The sequence below is a fragment of the Mesoplodon bidens genome (assembly GCF_964165515.1).
Source record: "Mesoplodon bidens genome assembly, chromosome: 19".
In the NCBI taxonomy this organism is placed as follows: Eukaryota; Metazoa; Chordata; class Mammalia; order Artiodactyla; family Ziphiidae; genus Mesoplodon; species Mesoplodon bidens.
This window is the reverse complement of record NC_138179.1, coordinates 43,082,843-43,109,312: the sequence shown is the minus strand read 5'-3', so window position 1 is coordinate 43,109,312 and position 26,470 is coordinate 43,082,843. Positions and strand designations below refer to the sequence as shown.

Genomic DNA, 26,470 nt, shown 5'->3' with positions numbered 1-26,470 from the left:
CTAGAGAAAGCCTGCACACAGCAACGAAGACCCAACGCAGCCAAAAATAAATAAATAATTAAAAAAAAAAAACAAAAAAAACTCTATCCTTTACTCCAAGTCTGCATTTAATGGACCCTGCACAAGTGACCTCAAATTTCTCCATCTATAAACTGGGATGATGACTACTTCACAGGGAGGTTGTAAACATTCATTTACTCAAATATTTATTGAGAACTACTGTGAAGATCCCATGAGATTAATAAGTAATGCCTGCCACATGGTAACACAAGTAAAAGGTAGCATCCCTGTGATATCAAAAGTATTTCTTAGAAGCATTGAATCTGTTTGGAAAAACTGTCTGGAACATGGAAGAGAATCTGCCTGGACCCTTGCTGATGAACATAAAGGATTCAATTAATTAGCAGGACCTAAAGTAAACACACAGAAATCAACAGCCTTTATATATATATATATATATATATATATATATATATATATATATACACAAACCATAGATAGTTAAAATCGTAAGGAACCCCCACTTCTAAAGCAACAAGAAGATTGAACTTAACAAGAAATATACAAAACCCTGACAAGAAAATTTTGTAAAACTCTCCTGGAAAACAGAAGGAGGCTTGAACATATGGGAGATGCTCCCTGCCTGGGTAGGATGTACCCACATTCTTAAGACATCAGTTCTCCCCAGGTTAAGAGTCCACACGTTCCCAATAAATATAACAAGCAGCTATTTTGCGGAGCTTGACAAGCTGCTACTGAAGTTCGCTTGGAAACTAAATATGCCAGAACAGCCAGGAAAACACTGAAAGGAGAGCTATGAGGGGTCCTGCCCCCCGACACTCCAACCTCCTCTGGGCCTCTCTAAGTAAAAGGTGAGGGTCGGGGACCAGAGAGGCCAGCAGACCAGGGAGCTACTACACAGTCCAGAATTAGGTCCAAACACATTTCCTGGCTTTTTGGAGAACAGTGTTCACACAGTCATAATGTTATGAACACTGATTTTATTTCATTAGAAACTGTGCAAACTTCAAGATAACCTGAGTGTGGTGAGGACGCTGAGGCTGGGTGAGGGGTACATGTGGTCATCAGAAGAGTCTCTCCACTTTATATTCATTTCCTTTTGTTTGGTTTCAAAGAACTTTCAATGGTAAATTCCCAATAAAAAAGAACTGAAAGTGTAAATCTATAACCATACTAGATGGTCGCATGGAAGTGATGTGTATAAAAGCACTAAAGCCACACCAGGAAGTCAATAAAAACACCTCAAGTTGATAAATCAGTAAAAAGCAGCATACACATATTGTTCTAAAATATGGGCATATCTATCCAAAAAACACAGCTAAAAGGGTTTACCTCTAGGTAGGGATTATGTTCTGACTTTCAAAAAATAATGTGTATGTTTGTTACTTTGATAAAGTTCTCAAACTTTATTTAAAATGTTAAATTTAAAACAAAAAACAAACAAAAAACCAACCCAGTGCCATGATATCACTTGAAGAAAACAGTGGTGAGAACAAGGACCATGAACGGCGAGGAAACTGTGTTTGAAGCATCATGGCTCCCGCTGTGGGCCTGCCACCTGGTGCGGGGCTCAGCACACAGTGACAGGTGCTGCTCAGGAAGCATCCGCTGACGTTGTTTCAAAAGAAGAGCAGGGAGGTGGAGGGAGCAGAGATGGAAAGCAGACACAGAGGCCTGAGGATGACCTGCAGCCTACGTTTAAGAGAGGCGTCCTGGGGCTTCCCTGGTGGCGCAGTGGTTGAGAGTCCGCCTGCCGATGCAGGGGACACAGGTTCGTGCCCCAGTCCTGGAAGATCCCACGTGCCATGGAGCGGCTGGGCCCATGAGCCATGGCCGCTGAGCCTGCACTTCCAGAGCCTATGCTCCACAACAGGAGAGGCCTCTCAACAGTGAGAGGCCCGTGTAAAAAAAGAGAGGCGTCCTGACCTTTCAGAGGAAAATGAAGAGCTACACGGGAGGAAACTACAGGAAAATGTGGCTCACCTCGCAGAGCATTAGTTCCTCCATGTTTGAGATGACATTTGGTTTCACCTAATTAACTATGTGCTAATAATGCAATTTCTGACAGTAGAAAATCCTGGTGAAATACTGCATCGTGTGTTCTGAGAGCGTTGGGGGCACAAACACAGAAGCTTCAGGATGATGAAACTCAGAAGAAGGTTCTTCCAGATTCCCCTAATTTTTTCCAACTGTAAGCAAACTAATAAAAGGATAGAAACCCTATTCCACTGCAGGACAATTTTAGGACCCTGCCCTGAGGTGGCAGGTTAGCGTCCAGCAAAGTGGTCTCTCCCTGTGTTTCTTCCATAAGGTCCAGAATGCTATTTGTAAAATAAAACTGTGTCACAAAGGAGACAAGAGAAAGCCAACACATAATGCGATGTTTTCAAATTCATTCTCATCGAGGCAATGTGCATTAATCTGACACTGACAGAGGGGCTGCGCATTACCCACGCTACCAGAGCAAGGCTGGCCCCAGGAGAGACGGGGTCTGTGTGGAAGTGGGGGCTGAGGACACGGGGTACTCAGGGGCATGGAGCCTGTGCCCGGCCTGGGGATGCAGCCGTGTCACCTGCTCCCTCCAGCCAGGTGGGCATCTCAGCCTGTGTTGGCTCACCTAAACCACATGTTCTGGGAGCACCAGTTCAACATCTAGCTCTTGTGCAGAATTCCTTCTTGGTCCCCTTTGGCAGGAATAATCTTTTCTGTCACTAAACTAACTTATACTCTTTGTCATATGTTCCTGTGAAGCTGTCTGAGCTCCATGGACACTGTAAACCCCACGAGGGCAGACACGGATTATAGTTTCATGTGTGCCTTTCAGTACCCAGCTCTGTTTTTATATTCTTCCCATGGCCTCACAACATGCTCAGTTATTAGCAAACAGTTGCTGAGTGACTATCAAACTTTTACTGACACTGATTACAATAATCTGTAATGAAACAAACCAAAATGATGAATCCTATCTGACACTGAAGTGACACAAGTGAATTTCAGCACAAAATTAGAAAGTGTATATGTAAAAACTGTTGTGTCTAGGAGGTGGGTACTTAGATGTTCAATAATTCTTCTACTTTGCTATATGGAATTCTGCATATTAAACAGTTAAGAAAAGGATAGAGGAGGGAATTTCCTGGCAGTCCAGTGGTTAGGACTCCGAGCTTCCACTGCCAGGGGCCAGGTTTGATCCCTGGTCGGGGAATTAAGATCCCGTGACCCCCCACCAAAAAAAAAAAAAGGATGCAGGAAAACATTCCTGACTCATCACCAATAAACTACTTATTTGTGCTCTGGGTGAGACAGAAACAGGGCACTGAGTCTTCAGGCTCTACACAACTAAATTTTGGCTAATCCCATAAAACTAGATGAGAGTAGTTGATAAATGAAAATCGAGTGCTGGGGGCAAAAAAGGAAACCTTTTACTAAGATGTCATGACTTTGGACACATGTTCCAGAACCACATCCACATCAGCACAATGAGAAAAGTCACAGACTCCCCAGCCCAAAAACATCTGCCTGAGCATAGGACCCAGGCAAACTACTGTTTCAGCCCAAACCCCTCAGCCACTGTGACATGACCTGCATAAATCTAGAATTCAGATTTTTCTGTGAATCAGAGCTGCTGGAATGGCCAAACTAGGCAGCAAATCACATCCCACCTTGGTAGACACGTTGACCTGGGCCTTTATGTAAATTAAAATAAATACCTATGCTTTTTTGATACAGGTGTTTTTTAAAAGACATCCTGGCTGGGTAGGTAGAAATAATTAGAAGAATTCAGAAGACCATTTTATCACCAGGAGCTTCAATGACAAGGCCCAAGGGCTGATGGGAAGTGTGAGTGTGAGCATTACCAAGTCTCAATGGGCTGTGCTGGAGTGGAGGGAGATGCTAGGAAATATCGGACCTGTATTTTCCCTACTCCCAGGAAGGCTTCCAGGTGGCTCATAGAGGGAGCAGCAAAACAACAAAGAGGGAAAGGCTGAATTGCAAAATAATTTTAATGCGTGCCAAGAGGAGTTCTGAATTTGTTACTTATTTTCCCTGTGAGTACAAAAGAAATGAAAGCATTTTTATTTACTACCAAGAGCAGTAACAGGGAATCATACTGGAAAGGAACTCAGTTCAAATGAGGTTAATGGCTTTCGAGCTGTCTCCCCTCCGAGGGGGCTCTCGGGGGGCCAGCTCTGAGCATGTGGGGCTGGCTCAAGGGTTAGGACAACAGTACGTGAGACAGAAACTGCTCCCCTCCCAAACCAAAGCATTTCCACAAAGGTGTGAGAAAACCAACTTAAATCAAACCGTTCCATTAGAAGAAATGAGGGAAGGGGCCTCCTTCCCACGCATTCAGAGGGCACCCCGGGAGAGCCGTGCAGGGATGTGCCCTTTCTTCCCCACCACAGTGATGACCAGGAGCAGTAGGGTGGTGGGGAACTTCTAGAGAGTGCAGGGTCTGTGCCTTGGTGAGGTAAGGGCAAGAGGCAATGGTGAGGCGAACCACTCCACTTGCACCCACCTCTCCTGCCATGCGGTTACGACAGCACTGACTGATCGTCAATACTTTCAAATCACGGCCGGTTTTATCAGACAACGTGAAGAAAACAGCAAATAAATCTTCAGTGCATATGTGTTTATTCCCCTGCCCATACTTACTTCCGGAAATTTCCCACCAGCAGTAAGTGTAACAGTGATTACTGTTGGTAAGCAGCACAGCCCGCTTTGCATGCCCCCTTCGTCACCACTCACAACAACTCTACTGGATAAGAGTGGCCGCGGTGTGGGAGCCCGATGCCCCTGCAGCTGCCTTCACGAGCTGGTCCCGCAGGAGCCTCCTGCAGCCTCCCGTGCAGGGTGGAGAGTGAACTGCCTCGGGTCCACGGCCCGGCTCGGCCGAGGCCAAGGGGCACCAGAGTCACACACAGGCACCCTCCCACCCCTCCTCTGGGAGGCCTGTGCTCACCATGCCGCCTGGAGCTGGCGGAGGCCCCCTCCTTTCACACGAAAGCCACGTCACCCAAAGGACCCATTTTCAGAGTCAGAGGATCTCTCAAGTCAGAAGTTGCAGGGACACAGGAGAAAAGACCACGCAGAACTGCCAGAGAGCAGGGTGGCGAGGAGGGAGATGACCAAAGGCCACAAGCTGAACCCTAGGGATTGAGGAGCCCCTCATTTCGTGCCCTGCCCCATGGAGTGGAATTCTTGCTCCTGGGGCTAAGGAAACCTGGCATACAGTTGTGAAGAAGTCACTCAAAGACAAAGCGCTCCAAAATATGAACAAGCCGCATCGCACAGCATCTCCCAGGCCGGCAGGGCTCATTGGGTGCCCATGTGCTGCGAGGCGCTTATCTGGCGAGGCGACGGTACTTCCTGCTCTGTCTGGGCCCCACGTTTCACTGCTGCCGCCCAGCTTCTCTCAGGCCTGCCCCTCTGCACTGCTATCCAGCTAGGATTTGTGAAATCTAGGCTCCACTGAAAGACCATTCACTGTCCCCCGAGGTTAGTCCTAAACAGGAGTGCTGTTCTTCCAAACCACACACAAGGTCAAGGGGCTGACATTACTCGGAGATGTCAATAAAGTTAGGGATTCGTTATTTCTGACCTTGGCTCCATCAAGGTCTTCTCCTGTGGGGTGCAAAAAATGATTTAGCCTCATTTTCTTACCTCTCGCACAGAAAGGACACATTAATGGACCAGCATGAAAGGCACTACAGATATTAATAATAAGCCTCCTGGGGTTTTATGGGAATTAATTAATATTTTTAAGGGCTTTGAAATGAGAAGCACTAAATTAAATGTCACCACACCATGTTAAGGTTTTGTTTCAAAACTAGAATGCCCGGGATAATGGCTTTGTGGCTGGAGGGACTGCCGTGGCACAGGAAGCATCTCACCATTTGGGAGACCTGTGACAAGTGTAGCTGGGTGTATTGAATGACAACGCAAGTCTCTAAAATACTGCCTCTTGTGTTGGGCATTGCTACTATAAGTCCAAATCTCAAGATGTAATAAAAAAAACAAGCATGGAAGTTTCGGGGGATGCGAGAGAGGAAGAAAACAGAAGAATGAACAACGGGATGAAGGGGCAAAGGAAGACTGGCCCTGGGCTTAATGAAAGGGAATGGGGCTCCAGGTTTCATTTCCTTCCAGGATGGTCTCCTGCTGACTCTATATGCTAATAAGGCCTAAGCAGTGCTGTTGCAGACTCTGCCTTCCCTGTGGATGTGGCCCCTCCTCGTGCACATTCCAGAGGCTAGAAGGTGTGGGGGCAGGAGGGGCTCTGCTCCTTGTGGCCCAGTTGGCAGCGGTGGCCCTTCTCGGTCTGGTGAAGCCACAGAGAACGCTGCTGTTGTGCTGCAGGAGAGTAATGGCAGCGCCTGGGGGAGGAGCTGGGGTCTCTGCTTGGTGGGTCTTCTCATGACAGAATCCCATAACAAGGAAACCTGTGCTGCAGCAGCGGCACTGCCTGTGCTTCTTTGGGGTTTCTAGTAAAGATTACTGCACATTACTCGACTAGGAATGTGAGTATGAATAATGCTATTTCCATCCTTCTACGGCAATGAGCAACACCTCAAGTTCAGATCCAAGAAACAGAAATGCCTGAGAGATTTTCTCAGAACTCTCCAGGAGGAATAAACGTAATGTTAGACTTTGGGCCAATTCTGCCTTTGGTCTGGGGTCTTACAAACATTTCACTCCATCCTTCTCCTTCCCAAGTAGGAAGCAAGGGCTTCCAGGAAACTGCTGGGTAGGAAGAGGAAGGTCAGGTCTGCTCAAAGGACACCTGTCTTAGGTGGTGGTCCCATGTAAGAAAGCTCCAGGCCCCTGGCAGTTCAGGAGCTTTACGCCACCATCCCTCACAAAACACTTATTGTTGCTATAGCCCTTCGCATCCCCACTATCACTACCTAGGCCAAGCTGCTGCCATCACCACCGCCAACACCATCATTGTCATTATCACCATCACCACTACCGTCATCATTTTCATCACCAGCAAGACCGATACCATCACTACCATCACCATCGTCACCTCGCCCCCTCCCTTCCTCTCATCTTCCCTCTGTCCTCTCCTCTCCCCCCTTTCTCCTTCTCCTTCTCCACCCCTCTCTCCTCCTCTCCCCTCCCCTTTGTCCGCCCCCCTCCTCCTCCCTCAGACTGCTCTGACTGCTGTCTCTCACCTCTTCCCTGGTCCATCCTCCTCCATCAATCCTCAGATGTGGCCATGACTCAGCTTCCCTTCTTTTCTCACACTACATGCGCCTCCTGGATGGCACCTCTGAACAAATCCATGGCCGAATTCCTCGTCATGCTCCACACATGCCCACCCTCTGGGCTCCCTACCATAATCACTGGCATCAGCCTACACTGAGTCACCCAGACCACACTCCCCAGGTCTGTCCTTTGTGCTGCTCTCCTTCTCACCTCCCCTTCATCGAGAACTTGTTCAGTGGACCTAACATGTGGCTGTACCACCTCTGCCTTCATCAGGGGTCAAACACGCCCCAACTATCCCCAGGCCTCCAGACCATCATCTCCAAGTCTCTCCATTCGGTCACAGACTTCCCTCTCAAACACACAGCAATAAGGCCACCTGCCCTCTAAAAATGAGTCCTCAATGGGGGTGTCTGCTGCTCCCAAGACAGCATCACCATGCCTGAGCACAGCACGGCCACCTCGGCTGCACCACCCTCACAGCCCTCCGCTCAGCCACCGTGTCATTTCCAGGGGTCCTGAGCAAGCTGTGCCCTTTCACACAGACCTCAGAGCTACTCTGTTGTTAGGAAGGACACAGGGCGAAGTGTTGTGTAGTACAAACACGCTGTCCAGTCCATTTGCAAGTTCTATTTTCTGTTTAAATGTTTTCACTAGGGACTTCCCTGGTGGCACAGTGCTTAAGAATCCGCCTGCCAATGCAGGGGACACCGGTTCGAGCCCTGGGCTAGGAAGATCCCACATGCCGCCGAGCAACTATGCCCATGTACCACAACTACTGAGCCTATGCTCTAGAGCCCGTGAGCCACAACTACTGAGCCTGCCTGCCACAACTACTGAAGCTTGCGTGCCTACAGCCTGTGCTCCGCAACAAGAGAAGCCACCACAACGAGAAGCCCGTGCACCGCAACGAAGAGTAGCCCCCACTCGCCACAACTAGAGAAAGCCCGCGCGCAGCAACGAAGACCCAACGCAGCCAACAAATAAATTAATTAATTTAAAAAAAATGTTTTCACTATTTCATAGTAAGATGCTATCTTGTATAATTTTTTCCCACTGTTATCATTATAAGACTCTTCCCCTTCCCCAAATCTCTTAATTAAAGAACAAACAGGGGCTTCCCTGGTGGCGCAGTGGTTGAGAGTCCGCCTGCCGATGCAGGGGACACGGGTTCGTGCCCCGGTCCGGGAAGATCCCACATGCCGCGGAGCGGCTGGGCCCGTGAGCCATGGCCGCTGGGCCTGTGCGTCCGGAGCCTGTGCTCCGCAACGGGAGAGGCCACAACAGTGAGAGGCCCACATACCGCAAAAAAAAAAAAAAAAAAAAAAAAAAAAAAAAAAAAGAACAAACAAAAAACAACTACTGCTTATCTTATAAGTTGAAATGGAACACTTGAGTCCTTGAAGTATAAACAGGAGGCAGGAGCCTCCTGTAAACAGGTGTCCAGTCTATAAACCTGCCCAAGAATCTACTCGGCCCCAAAGGAACTCACAGACACTGCGCTGGCTGGCTCTCAGCGTCACACCTATAGAAATAGTTGCAGTTTTCATCTAAAATATAACCAGATCCTTCCCAAACTCATCACCAAAATTTGGATCTTGAACAAATTAAAACCATCTCACCAAAAAAGAAGGGAGCCCAGAGCCCTTCTGCAGAGCGGAAATAGGGCCCACACCCCACCCCGGCTGCCCGGCCTGCAGGCCTCGCCTTGGCTTTCATGCTCTGCATTTGCACCTGTGCAGCCTGAGTCTGGTCACTCAGCACAGGTAGAACCGAGTTTACTTGTTTTTCAGAAATAAAGGGGGTGACCCTTAGAAGAAGTCTAGAAACACAGAATTCTCTGATCACTTTCCAATTGGTTCCAACCTTTTCATATTATTCTGGAATTTTAGGGCACATACAGAGATAGAATGCATAAGCCATAATACTGACCTCTTAGGAGGACCTTGGCTCTGAGAGTGGCCGACAGATAAGGGCCATTCCACCTGCCTGGGTCATCACTACAGTAAGAGGCTCACAACATGCGGTCTGCAGAGAGATCTGATCTGACTTAGATTCATGTTTGCTTCAACAATCCAGGGCTCCCCTTTGACCATTAAGTAGTAATTTATTTTCTGTCTTCTAAGAATCCCTCTTGTTGACCCACAGTCTTCAAGGCTCCAGCACAGACTGTTCTAGCGATCTGCTCCACCCACTTCACAGTGCTAGCTGAGCAGCAGACACAAACATTTTCAGGGATCCCACCGCCCACGCCCACGCCAAGATGTGCCAAGGGCAGTGGTGTCTCAAAGGAGGCTTTGACTGGGTTAAGAAGTGACTGAACCGCCTCACTGCAGCCCACTCTAAAAGCAAGTTCCTGTCCATTTCTGGGGCTGACAGTAATGCCACTGACCGTCAATGCTGTATCACACCTCCAGGGAGAGACAGGCTGCAAGCAAACCAAGTTTCAGTAAAGCCCCCCCAGGAAGTTCAGGAGTCCTCCTGGCCACCTCCCCTCTACTCCCTCCGTATCCATGACAGCTCTGTGGTGGCTTCATTCCCCTTGGGTGCAGTCTCCGTTGTGCCTCTGTCCCTCCCCCCTCGACGCTGGAGGTGAGCCACACAGGAGTCAGATGTGCCCACTGGTGAGTCCCTCCCCTCTACAAGAACTGGGGTCCCCAAGATAGAGGGCTTGGGTTCAGCCCCAGAACAATGATTTACCAGCCATTCAACCTGAGAAAGCTCACAAACCAAACCCAACCTCCATTTCCTCCTTGGTAAAACAACTAAAATACTACTGCCCCTGACTACTCCGCAGGCTGTGGGGACCATGTGAGAAAGTACGTGTCATTAAACTGAAGGGAGGACGAGGATGGAGGTTGGCGCCCACACTGCACTTCTGATGTGCCAGCCACCTGACCTTCACAACCACCATGCAAAGTAGGCGTTGTCATTGTCCCTGTGTTTCAGATAGGGAGTGGAGGCACAGAAAGGTGCAGTAACTACCACAAGGTCACACAGCTGGTGTGTGGCAGGGCCCATTTCGAAGCCAGGCAGCCTGAGGACATCCATGGAGACCCGGAGACTAATGGTGAGCTTTCTTGTGTTGTTGCAAACTGGGGACAAGCAGGGAGTAGAAAGACAGAAGGACCATCTCTGACCATCCTCACGTGCTGGCATCCCTTCTTGCTTCAATATGACCTCTGGGCTCTGACACCACACTAACAGAAAGCCCTTCCTCTCAAGAGGGGCTGATATCCTGAGCACCTGCCTTGACTGAGCAGCAAAGCTGAGAACTGCTTAGGAGACTTAGAATAGCCTAAGTCACTCACTGCTACTGATTTTTCCAAACAATTCCACATCAACGCTGAAAAAACCCACTCCCTCCTGACATTAATGTTGGACTACCTCCAAGCAAGATCAATAACTGCTAGTGACCTGGAACACTCAATATTTATTAACCTGCCTGGTGAGCAGAGAAGGAGAACATTCAAAATGTAATAAGCTGTATGCAGGAGACAGAGGGAGTGGGAGAGGGGAGACTGGACCCCAGTCACTAGGACCAGAGCATTCAGTGGACACGAATATGGGCATTCCAGACCTGCAATCGTGCTCTGAGCCACTGCCACAGTTGCAGAGAACTTCTGGAAACAGCTCATATATGTTATCTTCAACAGTAACAAAATGAACAAGGGAATAAATAAATACCTGGCAGTGTGAGGAGGAAATAGGTTTTGTTAAATGGTCGCCAAACCAGGCAAGCACAAGCAGTCTGCTGGGGTGTGCCCACCACCGCAAATCAAGCTGGAATTCATTCAAAGAAACAGCCACCAAATTGACTCATGGGAAGATGTCCCTGCCTTATACCTCCTACCACCAGAGTTCACTCTGAGTCAAGCCCCGAATAGGGCTGTGCCAGGGCCCAGGAGCCAATGGGAGGGTCGAACTGTCAGAGTCTATATCCAACTGGTCTATGGCTACAAACTCAAATCTTCAATTGCCATAGAGGCATTCTTGCTAATCCAATGTACTTACTTTTCAAAGAAATTTCTTACTTCTTATTAGATTTCTTTTAATGTTCAAGACGATCCTCTCTGTTGGGGTTAGTCTGATTTCGGCATGGAGCCTCAGAAATCTGGGGGTGATAGGACGGGATGTGCTGCTGGCTCCGAGGCAGCTCCGGAGGACGCTGGTGACCTCTGAGCAGGGCCCCAGCCTCCACACTCAACGTTGAAGGAGTCCACCTTCCAGGTTCGGGCTCATCTGCTCCACGGGCTGTTTTCTAGACTATTAGTTTGAATAATTTCATTGCCCCGCGGCAAAATGCCCTGGCTTCTTTCCGCTTACCCAACAGTACAAGTTGACTTCCACACTGTTTGGAAAGAGAGCGGCTGTGCCTGTAGTGCCCAGGTCACGGCACAACAGGAGCTCTCAGGGCCAGCAAAGCGTGTAAGAAATGGTGAACGCTGGCATTTAAGGGCTACCATACAAGGTCAAAGTAACTCCTGCTGTTTTCAACACATATCTTCCCAATAAGAACAGTTTTACATGAAATTTGTAACATCACTGCCTCTCTTTCCTTTATGTATTATTCAATAACAATTCTTCTTTCCTTCCTCCCTTAATTTGCAAAAGAGGCAGGAGAAAACTAGAAGAGCTGGTTTAGTATTCAAAGTCCAAAAATAGAAGCTATAGCTTCTAGATGGGGTCTGAATCCACTTCTGAAATAAAGGGTTCATATGGTCTCTGCAGACATGCTAAGAATCTCCCCTCAGTGGACGTGAGAAATGCTGTTCTCATCAGGGAGCAATTCTGTCCCCCAGAGCACATTTGGTCTGGAGATAGGCTTGGTTGGCACAATGGGGGGTGGGAGGGGTAGTTCTACTGGCATCTGATAGGTAAATGCCAGGGAAGCTGCTAAACATCCTACAACTATCCTCACAGCATGTGGGGATATTATCGCCACAAAGGTGAATTACCTGGCTCAAAATGTCAATAGTGCTGGGTTTAAGAAAGCCTGCTTTGCAGGAAAATAATGAAGCTTTGATTCTAATGAAGACACATTGATTCTAATCTAATAAAGTGAAAAAAAGAAAGGTGGAAAAAAATGTGTATAATATACTACCATTTATCCAAGAAAGAGGGCAACAAATGTGTGTATGTGTGTATATCTATACATATATTTATATATGCATATACTGTTCAAATGTTTAAATGGTTACCTTCTACTGGAAGAAGCCCACTCATTATTTTGCAATCAGGTAAATTAAAGAAAAGTATTCATATTGGCTTTCCTATATGAACTATATCTCAAGATACCCAAATAACAGATGAGAGGAAGTTTCTCTTTATAGAGATATACCAGTTAACAGACAAAGAGGAATAATAGAGTTATAGCACAACCTTTTTACAACCTCTAATGGATGGATCCAGGTACTGATCATCAATGGCTGCTAACTTCACAGAGAGAAGACAACCAATCATTATACACATCCTAAAGGAAGTACACATTACCACCTATGGAATGCTGTACCCCCAAACACCCCCTCCAATTGGGGGAATCTGGTCAAGCCTGGGGGGTTAGGGAAGGATCGGCAAAATCCAGACCTCAATGAATTCTATAAGGCACATGACCTGGTTTCTCCAACCAAAAAGTTGCAGTAAGAAACAAGAAACAGAGAGATGGATGACTGGAACAGGATGGGGGTGGGGACTGACTTTTAGATTAATTCTATGGATTAATAGGGTAGATCAATCAATCACAATGTATTCACCTTATTTATGTCCTGATTCAAATAAACAAACTGTGTGTGTGTAGTTTTTTAAAGTCATAATTACCTTTGAGATACACTGAAATATTTACAGATGAAATTATATGATGTCTGGGATTTGCTTCAAAATAAGCCAAGGGAGTGGGTGGGAGAGGGGAGTGGGTGGTGGCATAGATCAAAGAGGACTGGGAAAAAGTTGATAACTACTGAAGACAGATGATTGGGAGATGTGGAAATTTCCCACAACAAAAAGTTTTAAAATTAACAAATGAATAAGCCACAGAAACAGAGACAAACAGCATTTTAAAATGTTTCCATGATTAAAATGGAACTCCCCTAGAATTGTTTCGACACATAACTTAATGTCAGAATTGGCTATTTTTGATTAAAATTTGCTTACATGAAGCATTTTGGCCAGACATTTAAAGAAGGTATTCAGATAGGTGAAAAACTTAAATGTGTTTTTAGCGCAGGCAAGATATACATACCAATAATCTGAAAGATTAACACATCTGGGGAAAAAAAAGTTTCATAAACGTAACACAGATATTGGTATGTCTCAGAAACTCCTCTCGTTTTCTACATAATAAGAAAGTATAATAATGGTGTAAGATATAGTCAGCTTACTCTGAACTAGGAAATCCATCTCCGATTAAGTGTTGATTTTTTCACTGAGGGTCACATTCCCCAGCTGACCCATGAACGCAGTTTTGTGCAGCCAATGCCTCTAACGGGGTTGACAAAGCACTCCAGACACATCAGCTCCTCTGCCTGCATTAGAAAAGCACTCAGAGTCCTGCACTGGAGGTTAGACTCAGGGAGGAGGCCTGTGCCCCATCCTGCTCATTAGAGGCCAGCACGGCCTGGGGAACACAGGACAATGGGGGCACAGGGACCGCTGCCCCGGCCAGGCAGTCTGTGGTTTCTGTGAGTAAATAAGTGAGTGACCATCGTGCAAGCTGAGGCCTGCTGTGGTGTCTCTAGGAGCAGCACTGCCGTGGGGTTCATCTGCTCGCTGGCCTCTGCTGTTTGGGAGTGAGAGGAGTATTGACTGGCCTGGGAAGGTAATCCTACTCACTTTAAAGGGTGAAATAAAGACCACAAAACGTGATAATCAGATAAATGTTTATAAAGACTCTAAGTAATATTTTTAGGCAAAGTCTTGTCCAGAATCAGAAATGCCACTTGCTAGTACTTCTCTTGCAATCCCTCAGAACTGCAGTGGCTAGCTGCTGTTTTGCTTAACAGGCCACGACGGGGGCAGCTCCACGCCAAGAGGGGGCTCTGTATGCATCAGGCAGCCAACTCACCCGCCAGGGCTCAGGGCTGGGGAGCAGAGACTGGGCTTCAGCATCACTTTCCCAGTCAGGCTACAGCCCTGAGCTGGCAAAAGACCACATTCTTGCCACTGCCCTAGAGATACATCTAGTCTCAGGAACAGGAACAAAGAAACTAATAAAAAACTAATAAAAAAGGATGGGCAGGGAGTCACCCCTTACTCTCTCCAGCAGAGCACACCGTGTACCACCAGAGAGGCTGCTGGGGAGGAAGAAATATTTCTCTACCCTTCTAGGCCCTTCTGGCTGGTCTCAGAATTAAATTGACATGAGACATTAACAGGAGAAGCTCAAACGAAAGTTTAATAGCACATATACATAGGAGAGACCCAGGAAAACTGGGTAACTCACCAAAACAGCTGAAGCTCTCAGCTTAAAGCCCTCACCTCACTTTACCATCTTCAGCTAAAGATAAGAGAGGATGTTGGTGTAGTGGTCAGAACTTAGAAGGGGAGGAAGGCAATTCACATGGAGATGGAAAAGTAAATGTTCGGTAAACAAATGTTTGCTGGGCCCTTCAGAGACAATGGACACAGAGAGGAATTTTAACAGACAGACTTTGATGGGTTCCTGGTTCACACTATAGCCATCTATGGGGGTGGCTCCTTTCCTCTAACAGGTCCTCTTATCTTCATTCTTTAAGTTCAGGGGAAGGTCTAAGTTTCTTCCTGAGTCTTTTGGGCATCGATTGTTTTCAGTTTAAAATAATCCACCTGCCAAAGAGACATTTGGGGGTGGCAAATTTTGTTCCCACACAAGGCTGAATGTTTCCGGACATCAAGCCCGACCAGGGAGACCTGAGGGCAAGCCAGCTGGAAGGCATCTGGAACAGTGTTCTCACAGACAAAGAGAATGGTTGTTCCTCCTTCTTTCTCCCTTTGAACACGATTACATGGATGTGATGTTTGGAGCTGCAACAGCCATCTTGTGATCATGAGAGCAAAGTCAAGAAAACAGAGAATCCTCCAGAATCCTGACGATACTAAACCATATACATAACCAGTCCTGGAACCATTTACCTCCAGATTTCACAATAAACTTTTATTTGTTGAACCAGAGAAAAAGTATGTATAAAGGCTGAGAGGATGAACTCTGGGGACAGAGAGAAGCCCAGCTCATACTAGCTTTGTGATCTTGGCAGATTATTTAACGTCTCCATGCCTCCACTTCTTCATCTGTAAAATGGAAGGGTGGGGGGTGGGGGGAAAAGGGAGCTCACAGTTTTTGTGAAGATTAAATGAGTTAATACATAAAAGTTCTTAGAATAGTGCCTGGCACACACCACCTGCTATGTGAATGGTTACTAATATTACTTGTAAACAGGAGCATCCGAACTAATCAATTTCCTCCTCCCAGTCCGACACAGGGTCCTCACCCCTGAGTCCTCCTTTTATGCTCTGCCCCCTAAACCCCCCATTCCTGAAGTATTCTGACTACTTTTCTGCAGATGTCTCTGAAACACAGGCAACCAGTCCTGACTCCCTTCCTGTCATTCCCAGCACCCCCATCCCTGCCCGGTCCGGCACACTCCACGTGAGCTGTCTCCTCCAAATTGGTGCCTCCTCCTGACTCCCTATTCTTCTGCATTTCTCCCAACACTGAACACACTGACTCACACATACTGCACAGCCACTTAATATGAAACATACGTAAGTGAACGAATATATGTCAGTAAAATCCTACAATTTTCCATAAAATTAAAACTTTCAAATATGTAATGGTTACAACCAATAGACTAATGAAGAATGAAAACATAGTAAATCTGACTTAGACTCCCTGTCTGTTCAATTTAACCAGTGTTTACTGAGCCCGAAGCTTGAAGCTCTGGGCACTGGGCTGCAGGGCAGTGAAACAAACGCCATAGAATGGGGAGCCTCAGGAAGGGATGTGAAGTCAGCCACAGCCTGTGAGGTGGAGGCCACCAGGCACTCACAGGGCAATAGCTGCAACGGATGCTGGGGGCACCGAAGGCGGTGCCAACACACCATTTCTGAGGTTCAGAACTTACTTCGTTTCACATTTTTAAACTTAAACGTGACACTGGGAAGCTATCACTTCATTCCGGTGAAGGAATACTCCAGAACAGGAAGCAGTCAGAAATAATCAACATAAACCATGCAGACTCTTTTCATTTCCCTTTTTCTAAACCAATGACAATTCTGTGGCTTGCTGTGGCACTTGTTTTACACAATTCTTCACAGGTGCAAAAAAGAACAACATCCAATTTGAGACACACAGATGAGCATCCATCAAGTGGAGTTAAGTGCTGGCACAGGGGGCCGGGGCCGGGGGTGTCTGGCCTGTGGTTGCCCCTTGCCCGTGGTGGCCCCCCTCACCTGCGGAAACAGAGCTGCCCCCATGGAAACACGCCACGAGCTGCCCACGGGGATGCATTTTAGTTATGGAAGACCTGGATAAACAGGCTGCACTCCTTGTTACTGACTTGAAAAAACAAGAGCTGGCCTTCAGCTCTAACTAGAACTGATAGATTCAATAAGCTACATGATTTTCACCCTCACAGCCTCCACTTTAAAGGCTCCCATTAAAATAAATCACATGCAAGATTTAAAATAAGTTACATTTAAGGGTCCAAAGCAGCATGGCTCAGAATCCCCTGGCTAGGCTGGGGAGCTCACCACCTATCCTCGTATACATCTAATTCCTTCTATTCAGCCTAAGTGCCTGAGACGTGTGGCCTCATTAACAGAGAATCATTCTTTCCAACCTTCCAAGGAGGAAGACTTTCCAGGAGACTGACTCACTGCAGAGAAATCTGAATTATGCAAATGGTTCAGGAAGGAAGACCTAGGAGTAGAGTCCCTTTTCTCTTCATTTTGTGAAGCATAAACATGGCCACAATTACAAGAGGGGAGAACCACATGGGATGAGGAGGAATGAGTCTGTTACTGAAACTGCAAACTGGGAACTGCTCCCAGACAACTCTGTCTGCTCCCAGGGCTGCTGTGGAGAGGATGTGAGTTTGTGCTGTGAGAGCTGCACCTGGGGTCGGGACAAAAGCTCTCAGTGACACTACTAAGCCATGGACCCCCGTCCCCCGCCCACCCACACACCCAGTTCTTCATCTCAGAGACACAGAATCTCAGAAATAAGCAGCGCTGGATGGCTCAGGGGGCTGGACAGAGCTGGGAGGTTTGACTTCTTCTATGAAAGTGTCCTGCTGACATCCACCCTCTCTGGGCACAGGACGACCCCGCCCTCATCAAAGGCCACCATCACACTGCCAACTGGAACATCCTTCCACATGAGGACAATGTGCTCCTCATGGGGGATCTCTGCTCTGCTCTCCAGGATGACTCTGATTTATCTTATCCTCACTGCTAGAAGGGATTCAGCAGTCACAGGCAGCTGGGAATTTAAGGGGTGTAGCGGCTATCACCGATGAAGTTAAAAATTATGGAAATAAAAAATATTCTATGAGAAAAATGGACAAAAGATTTGAACAGACAATTCACAGCTAAAGACAAGGAAATGGCCCATAAATATTCAAAAATGTTCAACTTCACTTATAATAAAAATGAGAGAACATTGCTCACCTAGCAGACTGCAAACATTGGCATACATTAAAAAGCACCACAGAGTACTCTGCAGATCAGGTGCTTTTACATATTGCTGGTGGGAATGTAAAATGGTACATGATCCTTAGGCAGAGGGATCTGACAATAACCCCAAAAACCTTATATATGGATTATTTTTGACCCAGTGATACTATTACTACGAATTTACCTTAAAGATACACCCTTAACTATACAAAACACATCTGAACGAGGTTATTCAATGCAGTATTGTTTGTAATTGCAAAATATTACAATCATAATGGCATCTGCAGGAGACTGAAAAAAACAATGGTACATTCACATAGTAGAGTGCAACAGAGTTCTAAAACACAATGAGAAAGCTTCCTAGAAACTGATATGGGGTGATTTCCAGGATACACTGGGAAGTAGAAAAAAGCCAGGAAAGGAGTATATGTAGTATAACACCTTTTGTATAAAAAAGAACATGAAAGAAGAAGATAAACATGTATCTCCTTATTTTAAAAAAGAAACCTAAGAAATATAAACCTGAAACTAATGAAATTCATCACCTACAGCAGGGAGATGGGAATGGCTGTAGGGAGATGGGAATGGCTGTGGGGAGATGACGCTACTCTGAGTATATAACTTCTTATATCGTTTTGACTTGTGGGATTATGTTAATATTTCTTGAGTGTGTTGTAGGACTAACCCACTGAGTAAATACATGGAGAATAATGGGAGCCAAGAACAGTGAGCACACCAGAGCCTGCATTCTGGTTTCCAAACACCACTCTCCAGTAAAAAGAACCGGGCTCCTTGGAGACATGGCTAACTCCACGGCTCAAGAGGGGAGAGACAATATGAGCCTGGTACATACATCCTGTTGTGTCAGAAAGGAAGTAAGTGGCCAACACCATCTTAATCAAATGATCAAACTTAGCATCACCAATAATGGGACAAAAGTACAGCAAGTGCCCCTGTCGAGCCTGAGACGGTGACAGCATCATGTCTGCTGTACTCCTGTCACAAATGCTCACCCTGACTCTAATCATAAGAAAATGAGAGGAAAATGCAAATCGAGGATTAGAGGAGCACTGGCCTGCACTTGTCAAGAACACCCCGGAGGTGGGGGGGGGGCGGAGTGAGGCAAGGAAGGGTGAGCGTGAGGCGGGGACGGAGCTCAGATGGGGGTGGGGATTTAGGACATTCCTGGAACAATTGGCAAAATTTGATTATGAAACAAATTAGATCATAGTATTGAATCAATGTTGCATTTCCTAATTTTGATAAATGTACTGTGGTTACAAAGGAGAAAGTCCTTGTTGCTAGAAACTGCACACTAACGTATTTATGGGTAAGGGGATATGATGCTTGCAAATGACTCTCGAATGGTTCAGGAAATATATATATATATATATTTTTTTAATAGATTTGGGGCATGAATGATAAAGAAGACAGATCAATGTGATAATTCAAAGTGCTGTTTATTTCTTAACAGTGCTCCAAAAGAGGGGCACTCCATGGGGACACGACTATTTTGCCAGTGCCCTATCCCAGCCCCTAGAAGTTCCAGGGACACAGCAGGTGTGCAATAAATTTTTGTTTTATACATGAGTAATGAATATATATGAAAAATAAATGAACAAACAAAGCGAATACCCATTTCCTTCCAGAGAAAACATATGTTTCCTACCAGGGTGTCCAGGCCCCTGCCGCAGCAGGTGACGGTGGGAGCTGCATGTGCCCTGGGGCTGGGATGTGCACAGACTGACTGAGGGGAGAAGAGCTCTCCATCAGCACCCTGGACAAAAAGTGATGACGGCCTAAAGGCAGTGAGAGGCTGTGGGGACTAAACGGAGAGGAGAGAGATTTAGGAGATGGAATCCACAGGACTTGATAATGGACTAAATGTGGACTAAATGACAGAAGCCAAGCGTGACCCCAAGTTTCCAGGCCTGGGCAGCTGAGAGGACAGCAACTGTGCAGAGAGGAAATATAAGAGGAGGGGCAGATGCAGATTAAACAAGGCACACTTATTCTGGACATTTACCAACATCTCACATGAGGCCTAATTCAGAAGCATATGTTAAAGTCACAGCCCTCTAGATCACTGCTCCTTGCCTGTGCTAATGACACGTGTGGCAAAGTCCACTGGCCTGCCAGAGGTCTACTTGTCCAGAAGGACCCTCCGTGGCGTTACCGTCCTCCATAATTACAGGCAGGAAGGTGACACACCCAGGGGACCAGCTGACAATGCTGAACGAGAGGCATTCTAGTCCACACTAAGAACACAGAGGTATCCAATTTTGTTTTCTTCCGTAAGTCACAGAGTGGTAATAAAACCGAGCTTTCATCAACTGTAGTCATATTAATTGTGTCTGTACATGAAAAACAAGATTTCTTCATATTCCACTTGTGTCAGTGTCCTGTGGCTGCTCTAACAAATCACCACAAAGTTGGTGGCTTAAAACAACAGAAATTTATTCTCTCACAGCTGTGGAGCCCAGAAACCCCAAATCATCATGTCGACAGAATCGTGCTCCCTCAAAGGCTCTGGGGACGAGTCCTCCCCTTGCCTCTTTCAGTTCCCGGTGGTGGCTGGCACGCCCAGGCATCCTGAACGTGTGGCCAGATCACACCCATCTCTGCCTCCATCTTCACATGACCACATCCTCTGTGTCTGCCTCAAAGCTCCCCAGCCCGTCTCTTATCAGGATACATATGACTGCATTTAGGGACCCCCAGTGATCCAGGATAAGCTCTTCCTCTCAAGATCCTTGACTTAATCACATCTTTAGTCACATAAGGTAATATTGACTATTTTGCCGTATAAGGTAATATTCACAGGTTCTGAGGATTAGGATGTGGTATAAGTCTTTTGGGGGACCACAATTCAGCCTACCACATATTTTAAACGAGTAATGGGATTATGTCACATTTAATACAGGAAGATCCCATATCACTGACCAATATTTTAATAAACTGACATGGTAACAGACAAATTCATTCTTCTTCATTGTTCATAAAACAGGAAAGAAGATCATAACTACAATAAAATTTTTCTTTATTATCTAACTACTCAACCAAATATTTCATGAAAATGAGTAAAATAAAATTTAACCTCATAAAGGTATAACGAACTTCCATGGTACTGGTATTTATAACTAAAAATGTTAATACATACACATAAAATTGGTTTTCAACACTGGATATTATCAGCCTTCCCTTCTATATGTGCCAGCCACACTCTGACAGCCTGTTTTTAATTGGATGTTGTTGAAATAGACTTAACTATGGTGTTGGATTAACTGTCACCTGTCTGGGGATCACACTGCAGTGTAAAACAACCACATAAAACACATACACTACAGCCAGCAGCATGAAAAACTGAGCAAAATCTGCACTGAGCAACTTGAAACCTTCAGGCCTAGATAAAAACACTGACACTGGGACTCCCCTGGTGGCACAGTGGTTAAGAATTTGTCTGCCAATGCAGGAGACACGGGTTTGATCCCTGGGCCGGTAAGATCCCACGTGCCGCAGAGCAACTAAGCCTGTGCGCCACAACTACTGAGCCTGCGCTCTAGAGTCCGCAAGCCATGACTACTGAAGCCTGTGCGCCTAGAGCCCCTGTTCCACAACAAAAACAAGCCACCACGATGAGAAGCACGCACACCACAATGAAGAGTAGCCCCCACTCGCCACAACTAGAGAAAGCCTGCATGCAGCAACGAAGACCCAACACAGCCATAAGTAAATAAATAAATAAATTTATTTAAAAACAAAAAACAAAAAAACGGACATTTCCGCAAGCACAGTTATTCTGCTTTTTATTTAGTTTGAGACAACTCTTAAAGGTGTTCTTTTCCTAAGAAGATATCGATCTGAATCAAAAAATAAAAGGAGTTACTCCACTGCTAGCGTTTAGAGACCATGTTTTACTGACACTTAACTGACCTTCCACAGAGCTCGTGACACCGCTATAAAGACCCTGCTCTCTGAGAGCCGCAATCAGTGGACCAGGCCACCTACCCCAACACGCCCACACTCGCATCAACGCATGGCTATTGGCATTGGAAACAAGCTGTTCTCTCCGTTACCTCGTCCTGTTTTGCAATATCTGAGCGGGAAATTATGGCAAAAGACAAATGCCAGCTAGACACGAGAAACACATAACTTCTAACCCCATTTGTTGAGTTTAGAGGGGTTCTATCTCACTATACATAGTAATAGTTGTGCTGGGCAAGGCAGAGGATTCACCCATCAAATACTTAGGAGGCCACAACCTTAGGATCTGCACAGAAGCCAACTCGGGAGGACGGATAGTGGGGGTACTGTTAGGATACCGACCTACAGGAGAGGGGGTGTCACATGAACCCCGCTGGGTCACAGTACTGCCATGCTTGGTCTTCCCTATCATTCACCAAAGGGAGCTCCACCTGGAATGACCGTGGGATTTCATGGGAATCAAACTTGTTTCTCACTGAGAAAAGGGGACCCCGACTGCCATGGGGGGCAGGAAATCATGACTGAGCCTTGGGAAAGAATGGGCGTTTAGAGGAGAGGAAGGAAGAAGACTGAGAAACAGAGGCTGAAAGACAAAGCCAGGAACTCAACACAGAAGCTCCTACCCCAGAGAACATCTTGATTTCTCCAGTACGAGAGCTCCAGGGAAGAAAGAAGGCCTAGTTTTGAAACAAGCACTGGAGCAGAAACATTTCATGGCAAGTCTGAAACACGGAGTTGATGTTTGGGCAAAGACTCGCCTGGAAGTGGAGAGCAGGGCACGCACATCTGTAAGTCCTTCAGTGGATGAAGCCGCACTACAAGGTGAAGAACAGGAGACACAAAATGACCACTACGCTCCCAGGGTCCTAAGTCTAACCGAGAACACTTAGAGGTGTTTAACTCTATGACAGGGACCATCTTACCTCCTTCCCTCTCTCCGGAGCTCTGGGAAGACAATGTAGACAGACTGGCACCAGCTTTCTTCCTTACCAACTGTTAACCCCTCAATATGCTGGAAAAGGGGGTTAGTAAAGAAGGGAGAAAAAGTAAGGTCAGGTAACTGATGAGATCTGGGTAAACTTGATGCAGAACTGAGTGATTCCAAACGTGATGAGCTTCAAAATAGAAATACTAATTCTGAAGACACTTCAACTCTTCATAAACCGTTTATGATTCCCTTTTTCAAACTCTGCCTTTTTCAAAACAGGATTTAAGTAAGTAAGATATTTTCGCCATAGCAAAATTTAATCATTTGCAGCTCAAAATTTAGGCTAAGAGACACAAATGAAAGAAATCCTTAAGTTTAAATGCATTCAAGTAGGTCTATAAAGGTATTCTACTATTCCTGAGCCATAATCTGAGGAAAAAGTAAACAAAAACTTATAGCAACATCATTAATTACCACCCCCTAGAAATCTTAACTCAGGTAAGAGTAAAGAAAAGAAAGTCATATGATGAGTGGGCCTTTCCTACTGACGTGTGACTCATGGTGGTGGACCTCAGGGTCAGCTGTGACTCTTCACATGGGAAATATGTCCTACAGTTTCTTTCCCATCATTAATTCTCAAGATATCAAACTTTCATCCAGAGGAAAGAAAGGAGAAGAGGAATAATCACTGGGGGACGCTATGAATAATCAGGAAAAGAAGAGGCCATTTCTCCTGAAGTGAGAGAGAAAAATGCGTGGGAGATGACAGTTACTGCTGGAAAAGCAATAAAAAGAAATTGCCCCACCAGATGGAGCAGTAAAAACCACTGCCTGGGAAGCAAGGAAGCAGAGGGCTGCAGTGACACAGGCAAGTAGAAAATATCTGCGGAAGGCTCCAGTCCATACGGATGAGGAGTCACTGAACAGATGACACACTCGATCCACGGTGACTCAATCCACAGTTCTGGAACCCCAGCCCATGGTTCACTCCACCCTCTTTGTGCATTTTTTTTTATACGTACGTATTTTGAGTTAGAAAACATGAATGAGTGACTGTCTACTACGTGTCAGGCATTGTACAAAGCACAACTATAAGCAGACATAATTCCTGTTCTCTCGTTTTTTCTTTTTCTTTTGAAATAAGTTTAGACACTCAGAAACACTGAAAAACTAGCACAGAATTCCCATCTAGCCTTCTCCCAGCATCCCCTAAGGCTAGCATCTTACATAGCGACAGTGCAATTACTGAAAGCAGAAAATTTGCCCTGGCACAATACTATAAGCATATCTACAGACCTTACTTGAACTTCACCAGCCGGTGAAGGGTGAAGTCCCCGTGGTTGCTTCCTGTTTGGGAGTCAACACAGGACCCACATAACACACGGCCCTCAGATCTCCTTTGTCTCCTCAAATCTGTGACAGGTCCCCAGTCTCTGGCCATCATGAACTTCACAGATTTGAAAAACACCAGGCAGTTATTTTGTAGCCTCTTCATCAGTTTGGGGTTCTCTGATGTGTGTCCCCTTGGTGCATAATCAGGTGGGCCAAAATGCCTTGTTATCAGTGATGAGAACTCTGAACATTTGATTAAGTAAAGCCAAATTTCTATACTGAAAAGTTGCTGTTTTCCCCTTTGTAATTAATAAGTATCTTCTGGGGAGAGACTTCAAGACCTTTCAACTATATCTCAACATTCCTTCCAAGACTCATTCTGGCATCTGTCAGTGATTCCTGCCTGTAACAAACAAGGCTGCCCTGAATGACCTTGTGCACACGTGTTTTTCTATTTTGGAGGCGCATCTTCAGGGTCAATCCCTAGAAGTGGAATCTAGGCCACAAGGTGAATACATGTGTAATTGTATTCAGAGTTGCCAAACTCCCCTCCAGAGTGAGATGCCAGTTTGCACTCCCACCAGCAATGAGGAGGGGTACTGTCTCCCCACTGCCTTGCCAACAGAATGTGTTGTCATCCTTTTTAATTTTCACCAGTTTGATAAGTGAAGAATGACATCTCAGTGTAATTTCACTTTGCATTTCTCCAAGTATGAGCTTCAGTGCTTTTTCGTATTTTAAGGCCAATTTTCATATCTTTTATATGTGTGTGGATTATCTGTTTATCTCTTCTTCCTGCTCTCCATCACATTTTTGATTCCTTGATATTTAGCAGTTGCTTGTACATTATGGACACTAGCCCTGTGCCTGTGGTTTATGTGCTATTTCCCCCCAGTTTGTAATTAGGAAGCCTTTCGCTACACTGAGATAAGAGGAACTCACCCAGGTTTCCTTCCAGTGTTTGCACCGTTTCACTTTTTACATTTACATCCCTGGCCCATTTGTAGCTTATTCTTCTATATGGTGTGAGGTATGGATCTAGTTTTGTCTTTTTCCAAACAGGTATCCAGTTGCCCCAGCACCATTTATTTAAATGTCCATCTTTGCCGCAGCTGAGATGTCATATTTATGATATACTCTGTTTCCATTTGTACTTGGATGATTTTAATGGTACTGTCAATGATTTTAATTCTCTGCCCCTGGTCTATTTGTCTCTTGGTGAGCCAGCAGAATGATGTTTTAATTACAGAAGCTTTTTAGGATGTTCTCATACCTAGCAGGGCCAGTCACCCCTGGTGGATTTTACTTTTCAGTGTTTTCCTGGCTATTCTTCATGAATGTTTTCCCATATAAACTTTAATATCAACTTGTATAACTTCATTTTTTTTAAGTGTTTGTATCTTTACTGGGATTTCATGAAATTCATCAATGAACTAGGGAGAATGGAAACCTTTATAAATCCAAGTCATGCCCATCCAGAAGCCTCCCAATGCGCTCAAGTCATGTTCTGTGGTTTTCAAGGGAGTGTTAAGTTTACCTCAGAGAGTTTCATACATATCTTCTTTATTTCTACAACTCTGCTGTGGCCCCAAAGCAGCCACAGACAATATACAAACAAATGGGTACGGCTAAATTCCAATAAAACTTTATTTGCAAGAAAGGCAATAGGCCTGGGGGCCTTAGTTTGGTGACCCCTGCTTTCGTGAATGTTTTGTTGGTGAGAGGAAAAGTTATGTGAGCGCCAATTTTTTGGTTCTCTTTTATTTACAGGGCCCTAAGTTTTCCCCTTTTGCTTCTCCCTCCCTTTTGGCCTTCTCCTGCAGACTCTTACCCATCCTTTTAAGCCCACAACCTATAATCCATGCTCTCCTTTACCTGACCACTTGTTACAGTGCTCTCAGACTCAGAGGGTTCTTGGCCTTCTGGGTAGTGGTTTCCAATCACCCTCAGGCCCTGCCCTGAGCTCCCTTCTTCTCATTTTCCAGCAGGTGTTCCTGGCCTGCCTTTGCAGAGCCTGTTGGGGGGCAGGAGTGGGGAGGGGATACTAAAGATTATACGTTGAGGTTTGAGTTTCTCTTTATTTTCAAGTTTGGGCATATCATGTCTTTATGCTGAGGGCACAGTTTTTATATAGTTTAATTTCCCCCTTCTTATTTTGCTACATTGTTTTGGAGGAAATATTTGGAGACAGGGACGTAAGACACAACCACTGTCATCAGCTATGGGAAGTCTCCATTCCTTGTTTTCTTGAAGCCTAGAGACCAGTGAGCAATCCTGATATCAATACTAAAATTAAGATGATGATGATAACAACAACAATAATAATAACGGATATCTTACAGTATAGAC

The 26,470-nt window shown here is 45.7% G+C and overlaps 1 protein-coding gene across 2 annotated transcripts in view; it reads right to left on the bottom strand.

Moving 5' to 3' along the window:
- RPTOR (regulatory associated protein of MTOR complex 1) overlaps positions 1 to 26,470 on the bottom strand; it is a 339,460-nt gene that overhangs the window by 183,643 nt on the left and 129,347 nt on the right. The window lies entirely within an intron of this gene.